Source organism: Conger conger, chromosome 5 (genome assembly GCF_963514075.1).
Source record: "Conger conger chromosome 5, fConCon1.1, whole genome shotgun sequence".
NCBI classification, from domain to species: domain Eukaryota; kingdom Metazoa; phylum Chordata; class Actinopteri; order Anguilliformes; family Congridae; genus Conger; species Conger conger.
The window spans coordinates 33904022-33924670 of NC_083764.1; the positions used below are offsets into that span (position 1 = coordinate 33904022).

The 20649-nt window shown below is 44.2% G+C and overlaps 1 pseudogene; it reads right to left on the reverse strand.

Annotated features, from left to right (window-relative positions):
• Positions 1-589: 589 nt before the first annotated feature.
• On the reverse strand, positions 590-17494 carry LOC133128847 (large ribosomal subunit protein bL19m-like; annotated as a pseudogene).
• Positions 17495-20649: the final 3155 nt, after the last annotated feature.

The window sequence follows — 20649 nt, forward strand, 5'->3', positions numbered from 1 at the left end:
CAGCTTGGAAATTATATAAAAGCCCCCAAGAATGTTGGACTATTCCTTGAAACAGGGCAGAACTGCAGCCTTTCTGAAACCAGGGATAATAAAACATGGTTAGGGTTGTGATGTATCCATATATTGGTATCAAAATGGATCCAAGCAGCTCCATTTTCTTACAGGACTAGTTTACTTTTGGAACACATATGACATACATACATACACACATACTTCACTCTGTGCTAACCCCACTTATTATTTTAACCGATGAATTAGGAAATGCCGATTTTCAGACCCCAAATGTGATCAGAGTACAATCATCAAAATACAAACATTATTGATTGACATGTAAAATGTCTCTTGGGCCACAAGTATTTGGCTCTATTTCTAAACTTTCAGCTACCTGCTGTCAAAAGGGAAAACTGTTTTGATGGGTACATCATAAGAGACGCACAAGTCCTTAGCTTCTGGTTAAGATATGTAGGGTCTCAAACCCAGTATTTTCTGATTGCTGAGGAAACATCAAAGAGAATCCAATCCCTATTGAGCCCAGCATAGATGACAAAAAAACGTTGCCATGACCTCGCACTGCACATTAGAGACAAGCTCACTTGCGTGTCTCCTCCTGCACCTCCCGCCAGTGGATGTCCTCCATGTCCTAGAGTATGACATACTCTTTGAGCATGTCATACTCTAGCCAGGGTTGAGCCCATTTTTGGGCCTCTTCCATCTTCTCTGGAGAGAGGCACAGGTCAAAGCGGATGCCCTGGACGTTGTATTTGGGCCTCTCCCAGCACTTGGACCACGGCTTTGGCTTCATCCTTACTTTCAGCTGACAAAAAGAACACACACAAAAATGTACTACGTCAGTAATAATTCTGCACCCATTTTTATGGGTTGAATACCACAACTTATTCTATAGTTAAAAATATACCCTAAAGTCCAAAAGAAAAGTGAAATTTTCATAGTTCAACCAGCACTATGGTGGATCACATGCAACTTGAAGCATCCAGAAAAGTATTACGTAGCTTGGTCCAAGAATACACCGATCAGTCACAAGATTAAAACCACCTACCTAAACCAGTTTTTTAAAGATTAAAAATGCTTTAAATTGTATAAACTTTCTATAAACACTTTAAAAACACTTATTTAATTTAGACTAAGCAGGAGACAATCCTCCCCTGGAGCAATGCAGGGTATATGCTAAGCTAACATGTTTCGCAAACATGGAAATTGAGCCAGTGAATGCACAAAAATGAAAATGAAATCGAACATCTCGTCTCAGTCTGGTTAAGTTGGAAAAAAGGTATATTTCCAAAAATTGGTATTGGTGTTTTCCTTTAAGTCTACGCGGCACAGGCAGTATGTCTTCCATGGCCTGCCAGTTGTCATCAGTTAGCTCCTAGCCTCCCTTAATTTAGCCACATTCCTGTCAGACAGGGTAGCAGAGATGGCCCACAATAAGATCCACACAGCCCTTGGGCCCTTGAGCAAGGCCCTTAATCCTGCATTGCTCCAGCAGAGGATTGTCTCCTGCTTAGTCTAAATCAACTGTAAGTTGCTTTGGATAGAAGCATCAGCCAAATGACATGCAATGGTTTAAAAAAATAAAATAAAAATTGCAGTTTCCTTTCAGTGAATTAGTAGCCGCTATGATGGTGGTTTACTAATCTGCTGCAAGCTCCCACCAGACGACTCATTCTAGCGGCCTTAAATCCTTCATTAGTAGCAGGCTGGAAGGTGTCTGTGAAACATGGCAAACTCTCCACTCCAACAAAGCATTTGCTGAAACCATATTATTGGCATTATCGTGAATATATGCCATCATATTTCTTTGCAAACCCCATGCATCAGTGGCTGTTGTGAGATGATTGGCTATATATTGTGCAGTGTGTCCGTGGTTAAGCCAGTCCAGGTGCCTGTTGCAACATGCTTTATTGTTTGGAGATTACATTTTGTGGTTGTGGCTAATGTTTCGCATTGCCGTTCTACCCTTGTAATGATTGCTTTTCGGGATGAGACTTGATCTGCAAGCAAATTATCCATAGTTAGCTTGTTTAACTTCCGCCAGGGATATAGGTGCAGATTGCCCCGAGTCTTCGGGCTCTGCCTCTTCCACAGAGGACGTGTTGTTCGGGTTCAGGAGCTCCTCAAAGTGCTCTTTCTACCGCCCGACAACATCGCCAGTCCAGGTCAGCAGTTCTCCTCCCCTGCTGAAAACAGCCTGAGACAAGCCCTGCTTTCCCTTTCTGAGTCGTCAGATGGTTTGCCAGAACATCCTCGAGGCCAAAGTCCTTCTCCATAGCCTCCCCAAACTCCTCCCATACCCGGGTTTTTGCTTCAGCGACTGCCGAAGTCGCAGCCCTTCTGGCCACCCGGTACCTGCTGCTGCTTCAGGTCCGAAAGGCCTCCTTCTTCAGTTTGACAGCCTCCCTCTTGGGTTGCCGCCCCGACAGGCACCGATGACTTTCTGGCCACAGCTCCTGCTTGCCGCCTCTGCAATGGAGGCTTTGAATATGGCCCACTCGGACTCCATGTCCCCAGCCTCCCCCGGGACGTGCAAGAAGTCCAGCAGCGTCCCCGGCCCCTTGATCCAACTCACCACCAGGTGGTGATCAGTTGACAGCTCTGCTCCTCTCTTCACCCGAGTGTCCAAGACATACAGCCGCAGGTCTGATGATACCCTGTGGGGGGTACTGCGGGAGTATGGGGTACCGTAGCTACTAGCCGTCCGGTCCCTGTATAACCAAAGTGAGAGCTCTGTCCACATCCTCGGCACAAAGTCAAGCACGTTTCCAGTGGGTGTGGGACTCCGCCAAGGTTGCCCCTTGTCACCGGTCCGAACGAGTCATTGCCCCAAGTGAAGGAGTTCAAGTATCTCGGGGTCTTGTTCACGAGTGAGGGTAGAAGGGAGCGTGAGATCGACAGGCGGATCGGTGCAGCGTCAGCAGTAATGCGGGCGTTGCACCGGACCGTCGTGGTGAAGAGGGAGCTGAGCCGGAAGGCGAAGCTCTCGATTTACCGGTCGATCTACGTCCCAAACCTCACCTATGGCCACGAGCTTTGGGTAGTGACTGAAAGAACGAGATCACATATACAAGCGGCCGAAATTAGCTTCCTCCATAGGGTGGCTGGGCTCAGCCTTAGAGAGGGAGCTCGGAGTAGAGCCGCTGCTCCTTCGAGTCGAAAGGAGCCAATTGATGTGGTTCGGGCATCAGATCAGGATGCCTCCTGGGCGCCTTCCTTTGGAGGTTTTCCGGGCTCGTCCAACTGGGCGGAGACCCCAAGGTAGACCCAGAACCCGCTGGAGAGATTATATATCTCTCCTGGCCTGGGAACGCCTCGGGATCCCCCAGGAGGAGCTGGAATGCGTTGCTGGGGAGAGGGACGCAATTTGGGCAGCTACATGTTCCTTTTATCTCTTTACGTGTTGAATCATGCATGTTTAGCTAAACCTTTATTTGTCTCAAACTATAAGTTGCAGTTGCATCGTTTGTGGTACACTATCATATCTTAGTTATATAACCAGCTAGTTCCATAGCCCCAAGCCCGAAACTTGGTTCCAAGTTGCTTGCTCATAATATAGTTGGGTTAGCTAAAGTGAAAAAAGGCAAAACATAACATATAAATAGTGTTGTGCAGCACACTTAAGTCAACATTTCATAAAGTCACCTGTTAGGCGAACATTTTCTTACTGGAACACTACGTAGACGGCAGGCTCTGTCGTGTTTGTCACTGCCAACTATCCAAAACAGTGCATGTTGCGGTTTGAGGGTGTTTGTTGCTGCAATTCCTCTCTTCACCATTAGGAGTCCGAAATGACCTATTGTACCTTTAAATATCTCGGTACGTACAGGTGTTCATGATCACGTCTTAACACATCTTAACAGGTGCTCCAGGACCTGTAGAACTTTTCATATTTAAAAAACCAACCACCATATTTCAAAATGCATGGGATCCATTCCTCCATAAATTTCGCCAAATGCAGTACCATGTAATTCCAATGGAGGGAAGAAGGGTGAAACTGATGTAGGATTAAATGCAATGCATTTTTAAATATGGCCAGTCTTTATTTGTTTTAAATATGAAAAATTCTAAAGGTCCTGGAACATCTGCTAAAATAGACATGATAATGAACACCAGTACGTACCAATATATTAATCAAGTCTGCGACCCATTCACATCACCAAACTGTTGATGCTTTTTTGGTGATGCTTTTCCATTCTCTGAGGAGAAGGAACCAATGTCCGTGTGCATCCCTGATCATGCATTTCACCTCCTGCAGAGGAGAGTAAAAACCCCAGAAACAAACAAGAACTGAAAGAGGCTCCAGGAAAACCTTTGAAAAGCATGATAAAAGAAGAATGCGACAGTTTGAGGATGACAATGGGTCACAGGCTTCATGCAGTTACTGCAAGCAAGGGATATGCTACCACATATTAAGCATTATTTACTTGAAATTACTTAAATACTCTCTGTTCTAATACTTTTGCTCACCTAAGAATTGTATGGTCTCAACACATATAGGTGTGAATACCAAAAGCTGAAATTCAGAAATCTTGTGTCGTGTTCATCTTTTTATCTCAATCTCAAATGTATTCAGTGTATTGCAAAAACAAAGGAATTGGCCTTGCTGTTCCAATACTTTGAGGAGACTGTAGCCTACACAGCATTTAACTACAGATCTGTGAGCATGCTGTCAATGTAAATGTAAATCTTTAATTTGGCAATTAGGCTGTTATCTGACTTACAATATTGACATTTAAATGGACATATTTAAGACGGCCAAAAATAAAGTTTTTATCAGTACTTTTATCTCTTTTATTTATTTTTTGATAAATAAGATACTCATAAGCAGTAGTGGTGACAGTTAACCATTTACAAAGTGGTATGATTTCTCACATCCCTAGTTTATAATTTGACCGGCTGTCTTGTTGGGTAACTTCGTGTTCCAGCTGCAGAATGTGTCAGGTCCCCCTTGCAAAGCAGATTTTGATCTCAATCGGGCATTCCTGGTTAAATAAAGGCAAAATAAAGATAAAAATAAGGGAGTAAAAGAATGCTCACTGCATTGAGATGCACTTCCCCGCTAATGGAGGAGGGAACAGGCTTCATGTTAACGTCCACGGTGCTATACTCAGGCAGTGCATCTCGGAGGTACAAGAGATTATCATCCAGCCTCTTCTCCATCTTCAGTACCTCCACCTGCTGTATGCGGGGGTTGTACAGTTCATAGCAGATCTCCACACTTGGAGCAGAAACACGACAATTGGGACGGCTACACAGAGAACATTGCTATATACGGAACTTGCATGCAGGAAATTTGAGAGAGAAAATGCTCAAAGATTATCTGAGGTAAAGCAACACAACAGATTCGGCCTCCTGAAATTACTTTTCCTTGAACCTGACAATGCCAAAACATCTAAATTTGCTCATGCAAGATTATCTGTGAAGAAAATTGCATTATGTTACCTTGCCCATCAATAATGAGGATGAAAGTGGCTCCTAGGCCATTGCCTGATCTCTGGATACAAATACCCACAAAGCGGTTTGTTTTTTCACTGGCGTGTGGGTCCGACATGGTCACAGCTAAAATGCTTCCTATGAGAACAACAATCTCACGTTTAACATTATTAAACATAGGATTATGCAATGCACTTTGTTTAAAGCAGTGGTTCTCAAAATGCTGGCAGACCCCTGTGTATCCTTCTGTTCAATTAAGGTTGTGGAACATGCCTTTAGGATCTTTTGTATCTTTTTTAATCTTATTCACACAATACAGGTTTGGATTGTTATGCTGTGTCTTTGAATTCTTCTTTATGTACCAAATGTTTAGTGGTCAGGTGTCCATACGGTCATTTACCTCAGCAGGGAATTAACACCCGCACCAGATAAATGCGGATAGAATTCTGCAATGGAGAGTAACTCATTCAATCTAACTAGCCACGATGGCAGGATACACCCAGTATTGAACTCCTACCTACTTTAATTCTACTTTCTTAAGTGGGAGAAGGCAAACTCGGCTAGTGTTGGTAAACAATCTGCTAGACTCAGCTTGGGGTCTTTGCATATCCTTGCTGCGTAAACACAAATCGTTGCATGTCGCACTTTGCTTGCTGTATTCCATAGTCACACACCACTGAGTATTTTCACCAGACAACCCCCCAACCCATGCTTGTTTCCTGTGTTTGGTGCTGCAATCCGAATCTGCCCTCTCTACTGTCATGAAGGGTCACAAAACAAACACTTTGAAGCTGTTTGCATGTGGCTGCATGCTGAAAACCTCTAGTCAAAAGGTTTGCATCAAGCCCTGCACCTCAGTCATTTTGATGCTATTTTGATGCAATTGTTTGCAATATAGCACAATATGGACTGGGATGTTTCGTCTTCCAGGCATGCATAGCTATTTCTGAAATAGAGAGCAACAAAAAAAAACATTAAAAGTGCCTAATTAAGAAAAATTCACTGCTTATGGGATTGCAACTTGCAAAGGTTTGAACAAAAAACAGGATACACAGGGGACCCCCAAGGACCAAGTTTGAGAATCACTGATTCATTGTAAAATTCCAAGACAAATCTATCCTGTCATATGTTGACTGGAAAAATCGGACCAACATAAAATTCTGGAATTTTCAGCATTGTCCGCCTTTTAAGCATGTCTTTCCTTTCAAGAGCAAATTTCAGTGGATTTGTTCTTTGCCGAGGAGGGATGAATTCGGGGCTCACGAATCTTAGGGTAAAATGAAAGTCGGATTTAAGAAATGTATTTTCATAAAATAATGTAATCTTTAATGTAGCATTATGGGAATAATGGGTCCAAAGATATAAACACACACTGAGCTATAAATGAGAAGCTAATATCATAAAATGTATTATTCGTAAAAAATATGGCATTTCTTCATATAATTGCGCTGGCGGGTTAACACATTTCTACATACGCTTGCTGGTCAGACACTCTTCACAATGATGAAAGATTGTATGACAGTGCAACATCAGCATTGCTTGCGTTGAACACGCTCCAACAGAAACAGAAACCAGGTTTTCATTGACTTAAGGAAATTTCGAAACAGTTTGGACAAAATATACATGCACATTTTACCTTCAGAGCTGTATTTCCATTCAAGCAACTTCTAGCGGGAAAAAAAATAACACTGGAGATAACATGTGGGAAAGAAATTATGTTCGAAAGAATGATCTTACCAAAAGAAAAATTGTAATATCCATTGTAATTTCTGCAGCTGTTTGGGTAAAGGGAGATAAATATAGGCTCCCACCTAAGTATGAGAATAATTAACATCATTGTCATTGTTTATTTCTATAGGCTAGAACCCAAGGAATAAATTAAAATAACAAACTTCCAGCAACAATACATAAGAGAATGCCCAAAAACAAGACCATAAGTTTATTCGTAGCGCCTCCTTAAAATCAACTCCCACCTATTCCAGTTTGGAAGATGGAGGAAGACAGAAACAAATCTCATAAAACAATTATATTACAACAATGTTTATATTATAACAATAATATAAACATGCAAACCATGATAATTACAGCCAAAATATACAGTGGCTTCAGAAAGTATCCAGACCCCTTTACTTTTTGCACATACAAAGTGAAAGCTTAGCTGGCTACAGGAAACTTTCACAAGCTGTTATAGATGCCCGAGGAGGAGTTACACAGTACTAACTGACAGGGTTCTCAAGGTCTTTTCCATTTTTTTATTGTACTGAAACGAAGAAAGAAGCAGCCCCACAGTGTCACAGTAAACGAAATGGAGATATTCTTGAAGAAGGTGGCGCTAAATAAAGAAACATTTTCCAGTTTTAGGACTACGGTATCCAACAAAACAAAGAAAGAACTATGGTTAAACATAACATCACTCCAGCCCACAGAGAGAGTGGGACATTGTCTGTTTATGAATATAATTTAAAAGGCAATTAAGCTACATGTTCAATAAAGTGCAAAATGCATCCATCATAAGACAATTTTATTCTTTGCATGAAAGCACTCCCATTAATGTGATTTTTTAGTGACATTATTAGCCAGCTTCAAGTATAGAATTATTAGTGTACATATTTCTTAACAGATTGAGATGTAACTAGGAACAACTGCTGATTTCAGAGGATTGCAGTCGTAACAGTGGTGGCCACTAGTGAGCTGACAACATCACAAAGGTATAGCTAAGAGTGGTTTAGACCAACCTTACGAAAGTACCACTTACAGATGGTATACTTAGCTAAGAACGTTTCGGTAAACTTGCTGAAACGTTAAGGTAGAGCTTAAGGTATAACTTACGAACGACGTAGAGTTAAGGTTTTGGGAAACGCAGCCCAGATCCATAACCAGTATGGTTAGTGCTGAAAACTCATCTAAGCTGGTAGCTGGTCGACCAGCTGTTTCAAAACATAGCTTGTAACTGAATTGATTATACATAGCAACTGTTGTGAAAAGAATACAGAGTAATGTCATCCCAGGGCACGCAAGAAAATATTCCACTCATGGTGTTGAAGTACCATGTCAATGATTAGATATTTAGGTGTGTGTACCAAGGTGTTTTATCTTTTTTTAATGTAATTTGTTCCTGTTCTAACATTTCATTATGTTTGTTCATTATATTTGACATTGCAGTGGTGTGTGCTGTGCTAGCTAATGTGGCCATGGATGGCAGCACACAACAGGGGAAGATGAGGTTAAGAATAAATTATAAAACTGTTAACCATAAAGTTGTTTTTTCTTAACTATCTCGTGGCAACGGTCTCTTTCTTTTGATGTCCCAATCTAGCACAAAATTTGTGAAAAGTTGTCTGGATGAAATTACAATGCATTCTTAACTCCAACCCTCAAGATCTGGCAATCCTCACCCATTTTGCAGTGTTCATTTAAGCCATTTATCAAGTCTCTGTGATGTTCATCTCTGGAGTTATAAAGCCTCAAAATAGAATACTGCAAAATGGGTGAGGATTCCCAGATGCCAGAGGGTTGGAGTTAAGAATTGTAATTTCCTTTGGCTGTGAAAACACAATAGAGGGCATTTTCAGTGATTTGACCCAATTTTATATCGGTGTACATCTAAATACACTCCGTAAGTATTTTATTATTACACAGTATGCTTAAAAGGTGCCAGCCTGTTTTTGAATAATAAATAGCATGTGAAATTACAGAATGTGTTTGACTTAATGCGGGTTGGGTATTTGACAAACTTCAATCAACGGACCTCAATGAATACAGTTGTGTGGTCATAAGTTTACATACCCTGGCAAATTGTGATTTTTTTGGCCATTTTTCAGAGAATATGAATGATAATACAAAAACTTTTCTTTCACTCATGGTTAGTGGTTGGGTGAAGCCATTTATTATCAAACAATTGTGTTTGCTCTTTTTAAATCATAATGACACAACAGAACAGAAACTCACTGACTTTTTATACACACACATTGATTACAAGCACAACTGCATATTAGAATATATTACAAGATGGTATTATTGTGATTATTGTACGTATTTTGTTTGATCTTCTTGACCTGTGGCTGTCTGAGGATAGCTGCAAGGAGAAGAAAGTTGGGACAGAGAGGTGGAAGGAGGGTGACAGGTGGGGGAAGTGCAAACACATTTTTTCAGGATAAGGAAGTAAGCAAAATGCAATATTTTACACCTCATAAGACCCAGAATATCACTTAGGCTCCATGTGTCCTTTTGGAGACAAATGTCCTTTTTGCCTACACATAAGAAAGAAAAAACAATGCAGAATGCTGAAATTTGAAAGGGGTTGTGACTTGGCTCCATTGTGTTTCTAAGCGCACCAGCCACAGCTACAATAATCAGTATCCAATCAAAAACAGAAAATCCTTTCAGTGAGAGAAAAAAAGATTCAATTTTCACTGTGTCTCAGCTTCTGTATATTTAGAGTAATTTCAGAAGATACCAGAATTATGCCTGAAGTCAAAAGGGTTCAAGAATAGAGGGGTGAATGGGAAGATTAATGGCATTTTTAGGAAAGAATGATGGGATCTAGTGTCCTAGTGCTTGTAAACTAAACATATAAGAACATGAGTGCACAAATACATGAGTATGCAATATGTGTATACAGTGTATCTCAAAAATTTGAATATACGTGACATCCAGTGACATCCAGAGCTGGATGGACAAGAGCTGGATGGACAACCACCATCTAAAGCTCAACCCAGGCAAGACTGAAATGATATTCATTCCTGCCATTACCTCTCCCCATCTGAATCACTCCATTTGCCAAGGGGATACCACACTAATGCCATCACCCAGTGCAAGGAACCTCGGCGTGGTGATGGACAGCAGACTGTCCCTCTCCGAGAACATTGAGGCGGTGATCCGGTCATGCAGGTTCTTCCTATACAACATACGGAGAATCCGCCACTTTCTGACCCCCTACTCGACCCAGCTCCTGGTTCCAAGCGGTGGTTATGTCCCGCCTGGACTACTGCAATTCCCTCTTGGCTGGCCGCCCAGCATCCGCCATCAGACCCCTCCAACTTATCCAGAATGCAGCAGCTCGTCTGGTCATCAACCTTCCCAAATACTCTCATGTCACCCCCCTGCTTACTTCCCTCCACTGGCTGCCTGTTATGGCTCGCATCAAATTCAAAACATTGGTGCTAACCTTCCAAGCAGTTAAGGGGTCTTCCCCAGCTTACCTACAAAAAAATCATCAAACCCTACACCCCTGCCAGACCTCTTAGTTCAGCCTCCACAGGCCGCTTGGCACCTCCCCCTCTCCGAACTTCCACCTCACACTCACAACTACTGTCTGTTCTGGCTCCACAGTGGTGGAGCGAACTCCCCATTGAGGTCAGAACTGTAGAATCGCTTCCCACCTTCAAGCGCAAACTGAAGACGCACCTCTTCAAGCAGCACCTCTCCCCGTCCCTCCCTACCTCCCTGTGAACCTTAATTGTTGTCTTTCTGTGATTTACTATTTTGTGTATCAGTATTTTTAGTTTGGCTAGGTAAGCAGTGTTTGGCTAGTTAAGGGGTTTGGTCATACTTTTGCTTTGTTTGTTTGTTTGTTTAAAAAATAATATTAACAATACTAATAATAATAATAATTCAAATAGGCCCTGGTCCTCATCTTTGTTGTGCAGGTAGCAGTTGAAATTGTACTTCCCTCTCGGGTCTTTCAGTGCACTTATCCCTGGTTATGGGTATGCACTTTGTTGTACGTCGCGCTCTGGATAAGAGCGTCTGCCAAATGCCATTAATGTAATTAATATAATGCAATGAATATCATGGAAAAGTTCTAAAGTTTTACATCATAATTTTATTTAAAAAGTTAATTAAATTTTAATTAAAAAAGTGAATCATATATTCCAGATTAATTACACAAAGTAAAATATTTCAAGCCTTTTTTTGTTTTAATCTTGATGATTCTGGGTTACAGCTCATGAAAAAAAAAGAAAAAAGAATCCAGTATCTCAAAATATTAGAATATTACATAAGCCCAATCAAAAAAAGGATTTATAATACAAAAATGTCGACCTTCTGAAAAGTATGTGCATTTATGCACACAATACTTGGTCAGGGCTCCTTCTGCACAAATTACTGCATCAATGTGGCGTGGCATGGAGGCCTGTGGCCATGCTGAGGTGTTATGGAAGCCCAGGTTGCTGATTGCAGCCTTCAGCTCGTCTGTATTGTTGGGTCTGGTGTCTCTCATCTTCCTCTTGACAATAATGAACTTTTCCATGATATTCTCATTTTAGATGCACCTGTATGTATGTATGTATGCATATGTGTGTGTGTGAATATATATATCTCACACTCAGTAAGCACTTTATTAGGTATTTATTAGACCCAAGAGTTCTGGAACAAAGTCTTGGGGACAGATAAGACAAAGGTTAACATGTAGCAGTGATGGAAAAAAAGGAAATGTCCACCATCCAAAGCATACCACCTCATCTGTAAAAACATGGTGGAGGGGGCGTTATGGCTTGGACCTGTATGGTTGCCAGTGGAACGGATTCACTAGTGTTCAGTGATAATGTGACAGTAGACAGAAGTGGAACAATGAGCAATCCAGAAATATTTTTTTCTGCTCAGATAAAACCAAATGCCTCCTTATTGGACGGCACTTCATCATGCATCAAGACAAATGCAACTGGTGCAATGGAGGGGCTTTTGATGGCCAAAAAGTAGAAAATCCTTGACTGGCCAATTGAACATGCGGTTTACACGCTGAAGAGGAGACTGAAGGCAAAAAGTCCCTGAAACAAGCAGGAACTGAAGATGGCTGAAGTACAGACCTAGCAGAGCATCTCCAGGGAAGATACAGTGCCTACAAAAAAATCATCATACCCCTTTGAAATAGTTACTGTATTTGTCATACAGCCTGAAAGACAGGGTCTGAAAGGGACCCGCAAAGTCGGTGGTTCGCATTGCTCCAGGGGAGGATTGTCTCCTGCTTAGTCTAATCAACTGTATGTCGCTCTGGATAAGAGCATCTGCATTCAATTCATGAGTGGCAATGGACTGCATTCTTCTAGTCCATCCAGATTTTAATCGGATGGCCACTCAAGAACATTCACCTTCCTATCCTTAAGCCACTGCATTCTTCTTTTGGTGGTATGCGGTATGTTTAGGATCGTTGTTGTGTTGGAAGGTGAACGGCCTGCCCAACTTCAGCTGTCTAGCAGGGGATACAGGTTTTTGCAGTAACATGCACTATCTGAAGCAAATAGCAATTAGCCTGGTGTTTGATCTGGAAATTGATTGGTTGCACCGGAGCAAGTTTATAAAGGTAAACTCTAAGGGACCGATCACTTAACCAAACCAGGTATTTCACAAGATTTTCACAGGGTAGGATGACTTTCTATAGACACTGTACACCGCATCTGGTGATGTCTATGCATCGCAGACTTCAAGCAGTCGTTGGGGGGGGGTTCTATAATTTTTGAACGCTTCATCTGATATGGATTAAAATTGCCTCAAATTAAAGCTGACAGTTCATTCAACGCATATATCCTTCAAACACAAAGTGCAGTGTAGACTACAGAACCAAAATAACAAAAAACGTGTCACTGTCCAATTAATTATGGCGTTTACTGCGTACTCCAAGCAGCTCTTTTCTCCGAGTGCCTGACCCGCAAGCGTACAAAGGTTCTAACACGACGGCACAATTATATCGAGAAATACCACGTTCTCGACCAATACTTCGTGTCGAAAGTGCTCCGACGGTAATAGAGATTAATTGTTACGGCGGGGAGGACAGAGGAACCAGAAGCAGACACAGGGTTGTGGAAAATGGCAAGTTTACTCACAGGTGATGGGGCAGACAGAGCGTAGTCACAAAACAAGCCAAGGTCAAAATCCAAACAGGTCAGTCCAAACAGGCAGAGGTACAGAATTCCACAAAACACAAAGAATAGTCCAGGGAAGCAGGCAGGGGTCAAAACAAGAAAACCAGATAAGCAGATAACCAAGGGCAAGGACTCAAGGGCAAGGGCAAGGAAACAAGGAGGCTAGAACTTGGGGAAGGAAACAAGGGCTCGGGAACAGAAACAGGACAAGACGAACTAGCAACGTGCAACTGAAAAGGACAGGTATAAATACACAGGGGAATGAGACAAACGAGGCGGGGCATGGGAGTGAGGGCGGTCTAACAAATAAACATCAGGTGAGACACATGAAAGGGTAATGGGACAATAACGAGGGGGAAAACAAAAACGCGGACTGGATTCACAAAGACACACATGTAAAACAAACAGCTCTGGACTAGAGAGTAGACAATGCATAGATTGAAGACGTAGTGATAGTTAAGACAGGTGCGAACACTTCGCTGAAACAAATGAGTAATAATGGATAGCATAGGAAGGCGGAGTTATAGAACAGCGCAGAAATGCTAAGAGATGCGTTAGTGAGTTAGTAACGTGAATGTTTCTAAACTACCCAATAAAAGTGATTGTTAGTTAGTTAGACAGACAGTAAGTGTATTAATCGGATTAGTACTGTACAAAACCTAGATTAGTAGTGGTTAGTAAGAATAATGCTTTACAACATTTAACTATAAAGAAAAAGCAGGAAGTAAGAATCGCGAGTTTAGAAAAAATGTTGAACCCTGAAAACTACCGTAACCACCCGAATAGTGGAGCACGCAGACAGGGGAGTGACTCGACTGGAAAACATTCAGACGCAGACATAACAGGGGAGGACGATTGCAAAGACTAATGAAAAATAAACAGAACCAGACATGAAATATGAAAAATAATAAATTACAAGAATAAATAATACTAAACAATGATACACTAACACACAGAACACAGGAACATAACAGTACCCCCCCTCCTAAGAAACGCCTCTTGGCGTTTCATCAGATACCCATGGGGAGGAGGAGCAGGGAGGGTGGGAGGAACAAGAGAAAAACAGAGCACAAAGGAATGGGAATGAGGGCAGCACTGAGGGGAACTGGGTAGGGTCTTGGACGGAAACAGGGGTCTCGGACGGAAACGGGGGTCTCGGAAGGGAGCTTGGGTCTCGGACGGAAAAACAGGGTCTCGAACAGAAACGGGGATCTAGGAAGGCAACGGGGTTCTCAGAGGGAACAAGGGGTCTCAGACGGACAAGGGCCCAGGGTCTCAGGCGGGCACGGGCCCGGGGTCTCTTACTTCTTGACCTGGAGGGGTCTGGAGCCCAAGTCAGCGCATGGGCCGAGGCCCGAGCCTGGAACTGGGCCAGACATGGCGCAGGGGCCAGACGAAGGTCCTGGAGCGGAAGCAGCTTGGGGGCCCGAGACGGGGCTTCTCCAGGCAGATGGGGCTCGGAACCCGCAGATGGGCAGTCTCCGGGCAGACGGGGCTCGGAACCCGCAGACGGGCAGTCTCCGGGCAGACGGGGCTCGGAACCCGCAGACGGGCAGTCCTCGGGCAGACGGGGCTCGGAACCCGCAGACGGGCAGTCCTCGGGCAGACGGGTCTCGGAACCCGCAGACGGGCAGTCCTCGGGCAGACGGGTCTCGGAACCCGCAGACGGGCAGACGGGTCTCGGAACCCGCAGACGGGCAGTCCTCGGGCAGACGGGTCTCGGAACCCGCAGACGGGCAGTCCTCGGGCAGACGGGTCTCGGAACCCGCAGACGGGCAGTCCTCGGGCAGACGGTCTCGGAACCCGCAGACGGGCAGTCCTCGGGCAGACGGGTCTCGGAACCCGCAGACGGGCAGTCCTCGGGCAGACGGGTCTCGGAACCCGCAGACAGGCAGTCCTCGGGCAGACGGGTCTCGGAACCCGCAGACGGGCAGTCCCCGGGCAGACGGGGCTCGGAACCCGCAGACGGGCAGTCCTCGGGCAGACGGGGCTCGGAACCCGCAGACGGGCAGTCCTCGGGCAGACGGGTCTCGGAACCCGCAGACGGGCAGTCCCCGGGCAGACGGGGCTCGGGAACCCGCAGACGGGCAGTCCCCGGGCAGACGGGGCTCGGGAACCCGCAGACGGGCAGTCCCCGGGCAGACGGGGCTCGGAACCCGCAGACGGGCAGTCCCCGGGCAGACGGGGCTCGGAACCCGCAGACGGGCAGTCCCCGGGCAGACGGGGCTCGGAACCCGCAGACGGGCAGTCCCCGGGCAGACGGGGCTCGGAACCCGCAGACGGGCAGTCCTCGGGCAGACGGGGCTCGGAACCCGCAGACGGGCAGTCCCCGGGCAGACGGGGCTCGGAACCCGCAGACGGGCAGTCCCCGGGCAGACGGGGCTCGGAACCCGCAGACGGGCAGTCCCCGGGCAGACTATATCCAAGGGGAGGGAGGAGTCCGCTGGTTCCAGGCTTCGCTAGTTCGTTCTGTTACGGCAGAAGCAGACACAGGGGTGTGGAAAATGGCAAGTTTACTCACAGGTGATGGGGCAGACAGAGCGTAGTCACAAAACAAGCCAAGGTCAAAATCCAGGGGGTCAGTCCAAACAGGCAGAGGTACAGAATTCCACAAAACACAAAGAATAGTCCAGGGAAGCAGGCAGGGGTCAAAACAGGAAAACCAGATAAGCAGATAACCAAGGGCAAGGACTCAAAGGCAAGGGCAAAGGCAAGGGCAAGGGCAAGGGCAAGGGCAAGGGCAAGGGCAAGGGCAAGGGCAAGGGCAAGGGCAAGGGCAAGGAAACAAGGAGGCTAGAACTTGGGGAAGGAAACAAGGGCTCGGGAACAGAAACAGGACAAGACGAACTAGCAACGTGCAACTGAAAAGGACAGGTATAAATACACAGGGGAATGAGACAAACTAGGCAGGGCTTGGGAGTGAGGGCGGTCTAACAAATAAACATCAGGTGAGACACATGAAAGGGTAATGGGACAATAACGAGGGGGAAAACAAAAACGCGGACTGGATTCACAAAGACGCACATGTAAAACAAACGGCTCTGGACTAGAGAGTAGACAATGCATAGATTGAAGACGTAGTGATAGTTAAGAGACAGGTGCGAACACTTCGCTGAAACAAATGAGTAATAAGGGATAGCATAGGAAGGCGGAGTTATAGAACAGCGCAGAAATGCTAAGAGATGCGTTAGTGAGTTAGTAACGTGAATATTTCTAAACTACCCAATAAAAGTGATTGTTAGTTAGTTAGACAGACAGTAAGTGTATTAATCGGATTAGTACTGTACAAAACCTAGATTAGTAGTGGTTAGTAAGAATAGTGCTTTACAACATTTAACTATCAAGAAAAAGCAGGAAGTAAGAATCGCGAGTTTAGAAAAAATGTTGAACTCCGAAAACTACCGTAACCACCCGAATAGTGGGGCACGCAGACAGGGGAAAACATTCAGACGCAGACATAACAGAGGAGGACGAGTGCAAAGACTAATGAAAAAGAAACAGAACCAGACATGAAATATGAAAAATAATAAATTACAAGAATAAATAATACTAAACAATGATACACTAACACACAGAACACAGGAACATAACATTAATTCCGCTTGCATGCAGAACGCGAGGCAAAATTTTAGGGCAACGTTACCTGCGGACCGGTATCTCGGTGTCACTCTTTTCGAGAATGACAGGTTTCATAGGAGGCTTGAATTTAGGTGTCTGGCCACTATCCGCTCCTGATGCAAGTCGCAGTAGGGATTTCGATAGGAAGCCTGAGGGGAAGAAGACAAACGTTAATACATGTTCTATGTGCATTTAAGGTTAAACCAACTAGAGCTAGCTCACCACCAGAAAACCACAGTGGAGCACATTTCTTCATCAAGCGATAACCTTGAAAAGGAACTTGTACACAATCGAAAGGCAAAACATATTCTAACTAGGAAATTACAGCAGCATATTTAGAAAATAAAAACTGCCTTACGATTATGTTTTCCCTTAGATGCTCTCAAGGAGCACATCGCCGTGCTCACGCTCCATGCACAGGCAGCCATATTTATTTATTTATTTATTTTTTTTGCGTGACCTTCTTTTTCCTTTTGTTGTTTTACGGCGGTTTATATACAACCCTATACTGCATTACCGCCACCTTCAGCTCCGGAGTGTGAATCGGAGACTACAGACTTCCATCCATCCATTATCTTAACCCGCTTGTCCTGAACAGGGTCGCAGGGGGGCTGGAACCTATCCCACCATACATTGGGCGAAAGGCAGGAGTAAAATATACAATTTATTTCATTCCAATTGGTCCGCATGGTTTTAGGGTATGGAGCCAGATTAGGGACTTTATATTTGTAAACAATAAGAATGTAGTTGAAAGGCAATAAATGGATGTTGAAACTGAAAAATAATAACTAATAATAATAACGTGGTAAACCAAAAAATATTAGATAGTTTGAAAACATGATGTGTTTGACCTTATTTTAAATGATTTTGTATTCACTCTCAAAAATCTGATTTTCATTTTGAGTTTGTCATGCGCTTACAATGTTTTTTCACACTCAATCAAGTCAACTTTTCTTTCGACTGAAGTTTTGTCTCTCTTGCGTGGGGGGTGGTGTTTAGAGGAGAGGGGCATGAAAACTGCATGATGTCACAAGAGCGAATAAATGGTAAATGGCTGCCTTTATCCAAAGCACTGTACAATTGATGGTTCTCATTCACCCATTCTTACACACACTCATAAACTAATGGTGATTGGCTGCCATGCAAGGTACCAACCTGCTTGTCAGGAGCATTTGGGTGTTAGGAGTCTTGCTCAGGGACACTTTGACACACCCACTTTTACCGAGAGAGACTGCGATAGAAATTTGAGCGCACAACTAGCTAGCACCAGCTACTTTTAGCCTGGATTCACGTAATCTGGCCAAATCGTGGAATCGTTGATCTAACCCAGGCATCTATGAAGTTGAAGCTTTTCTACTACCTCATCGGGGAGAGAGGTAGGGAACTTAATGAGACTCTGATGGGCGATGTGCCTGCGGTCGAGAGGACTCTGGATAACATGATGGCCAAGTTTGATGAACGATTATCGTTTCTTTGTTAGGAATCAAGAAAGTGATGAAAGAATTGATAAGTATGTCACAGAGTTATGAATGTTGGCCAGCACATGCAAGTTTGGACTCCATGACAGAATAGTGTGTGGTACCAATACTTCAAGTATGCGAGAGAGACTCCTCAGAGAAGAACAATTAACTTTAGACAAATGTCTGCAGATATGCAGAGCTGCAGAGTTATCACATGAGAATAGCAAAGCTATTGCCAGAACCGCAGCAGAGGAAGCGCACGTAGTGACAAGCACTGCAAAACAGTATAGAGAGAAGGACACCATTGCATGCATGTACTTTGGAAAAATGCATGAGAGGAATAAAAGGAAGTGTCTGGTGTTCGGAAAACAATGTCAAAAAGACAATCATTTAGCTGTAAAATGTAAATCAACCAGAACCAGGAAGGAAAGGAAAAACTGTGCAGTGTGACTATGGAAGAGGACAGTAACCAATATGAAGAGATCATGAGTGTTACTACAGACTATAAAAGCAGAGACTCTGAATGTGGTCAAAAATGACAATGACAAGAACTGACCAGTTGTTTGCACACATGCTTATGGGTGAAGAACTTGTGAGGTTTCAGTTAGACTGTGGGGCTAGCTGTAATGTAGTTCCAGTGAGTCTGCTGAATCCAGACACACAGATCAAAAAGACTGACCAAGTGCTAGTTATGTACAACAAGAGCACACTGAAACCATTAGGCAAGGCTAGAATTAAGCTGAGAAATAGAAATCTTTATTGCCCAGTAGTGCCATAGACAGTATTGTGACTGAGAAAAGGCCATCAGAGGGTCAGTGAACAGGGGACCAGATACTGAAAGAGTACGGAAAAGGATTCACAGGAGATGGGTGCCTGGAAGGAGCCTACAAAATTGAGATTGACGACAAGGTGGAGCTGATTGACAACAAGGTGGAGCCAGTAAAGCTACCCAAATGGAAAGTGCCAGTTTCTATGATGAAGCCATTGACGGAACAGTTGGCAGACCTGCAGAGGAGAGGTATCATTGCACCTGTAGAGAAAAGCACAGACTGGATAAGCAGCCTAGTCACAGTTCAGAAACCTAATGGTAAAACAAGGATATGTATTGACCCCAGATCAATGAACAAGTCATTTTCCCCCTCCCTTGACAACATCCTCCCAGATCTGTCCAAGGCAAAGGTGTTCTCAGTGTGTGATGTGAAAAGTGGGTTCTGGCATGTGCAGCTGCAAGCCATCTGACTACCTTCGCAACTCCCTTTGGTAGATTTAGATAGCTGAGGATGCCAATGGGACTCAGCCCAGCTCCTGAAATATTCCAAAGGAAGCTAAACCAAGCACTAGAGGGCTTACCAGGCATATATGTCATAGCAGAAGGCAACACAAAAGAGGCAGCACACAGAGACCACAATAACAAACTACGTCAATTAATGTAACGCTGCAGAGAGAAGAACATAAAGTTGAATGCAGACAAGTTCAGACTGAGGGAGGAGGAAGTGTCATCTGCTCACTGCTGACGGACTCAGAGAAAAGGCCAATTGATGCTAAAGGAGTCAAGAGGCTGCTTGGTATGATGAATTATCTGTCCAAATTCTACGACCATCTATCTAACAACTGCGAAATCTTGAGACAGCTAATGCACAAAGGGGGCTTGTGGGACTGGACAGAAACACACAAAGAAGCGTTCCGCAAAATTAAAGAGATGGTAGCGAAAGCACGAGTACTGAAGTACTACAACCCAGAGGAAGAGCTAACACTACAGTTATCCTCCGTTATCCTCTGTTATCCCCTAATCCTCCTGGGTGACTTCAACCTGAACTCCAGTCTACCTTTCTCTCCCTCCTTTCTTCTTTTGACCTTACCCTCACACTTTCCCCTCCCACCCACAAAGCAGGCAACCTTCTTGACCTGGTCTTCACAATGAGCTGCACAACAACCAACCTCTCTGTAACACCACTCCATATATCTGACCACTCCTTCATCTCTTTTTCTCTTCCCCTCTCCTCTAACACCCATCTATCTCTCCCACCATCCACTGGCACCTGTGGGCGCAACCTACGCCACCTGTCTACCTCCACCCTCTCTTCTGCAATCCTCTCCTCCCTACCATCCGCAGAGTCTTTCTCTCGACTGTCTCCCAACGATGCTGCTACAACCCTCATGTCCTCTCTCTCATCTTCCTTTGACTCTCTTTGTCCCATTAACATTAGCTCGGGCCTCCCCCCCAGTCCGTGGCTTTCTGATGGTCTATGAGCTGTCCGAATCAAACT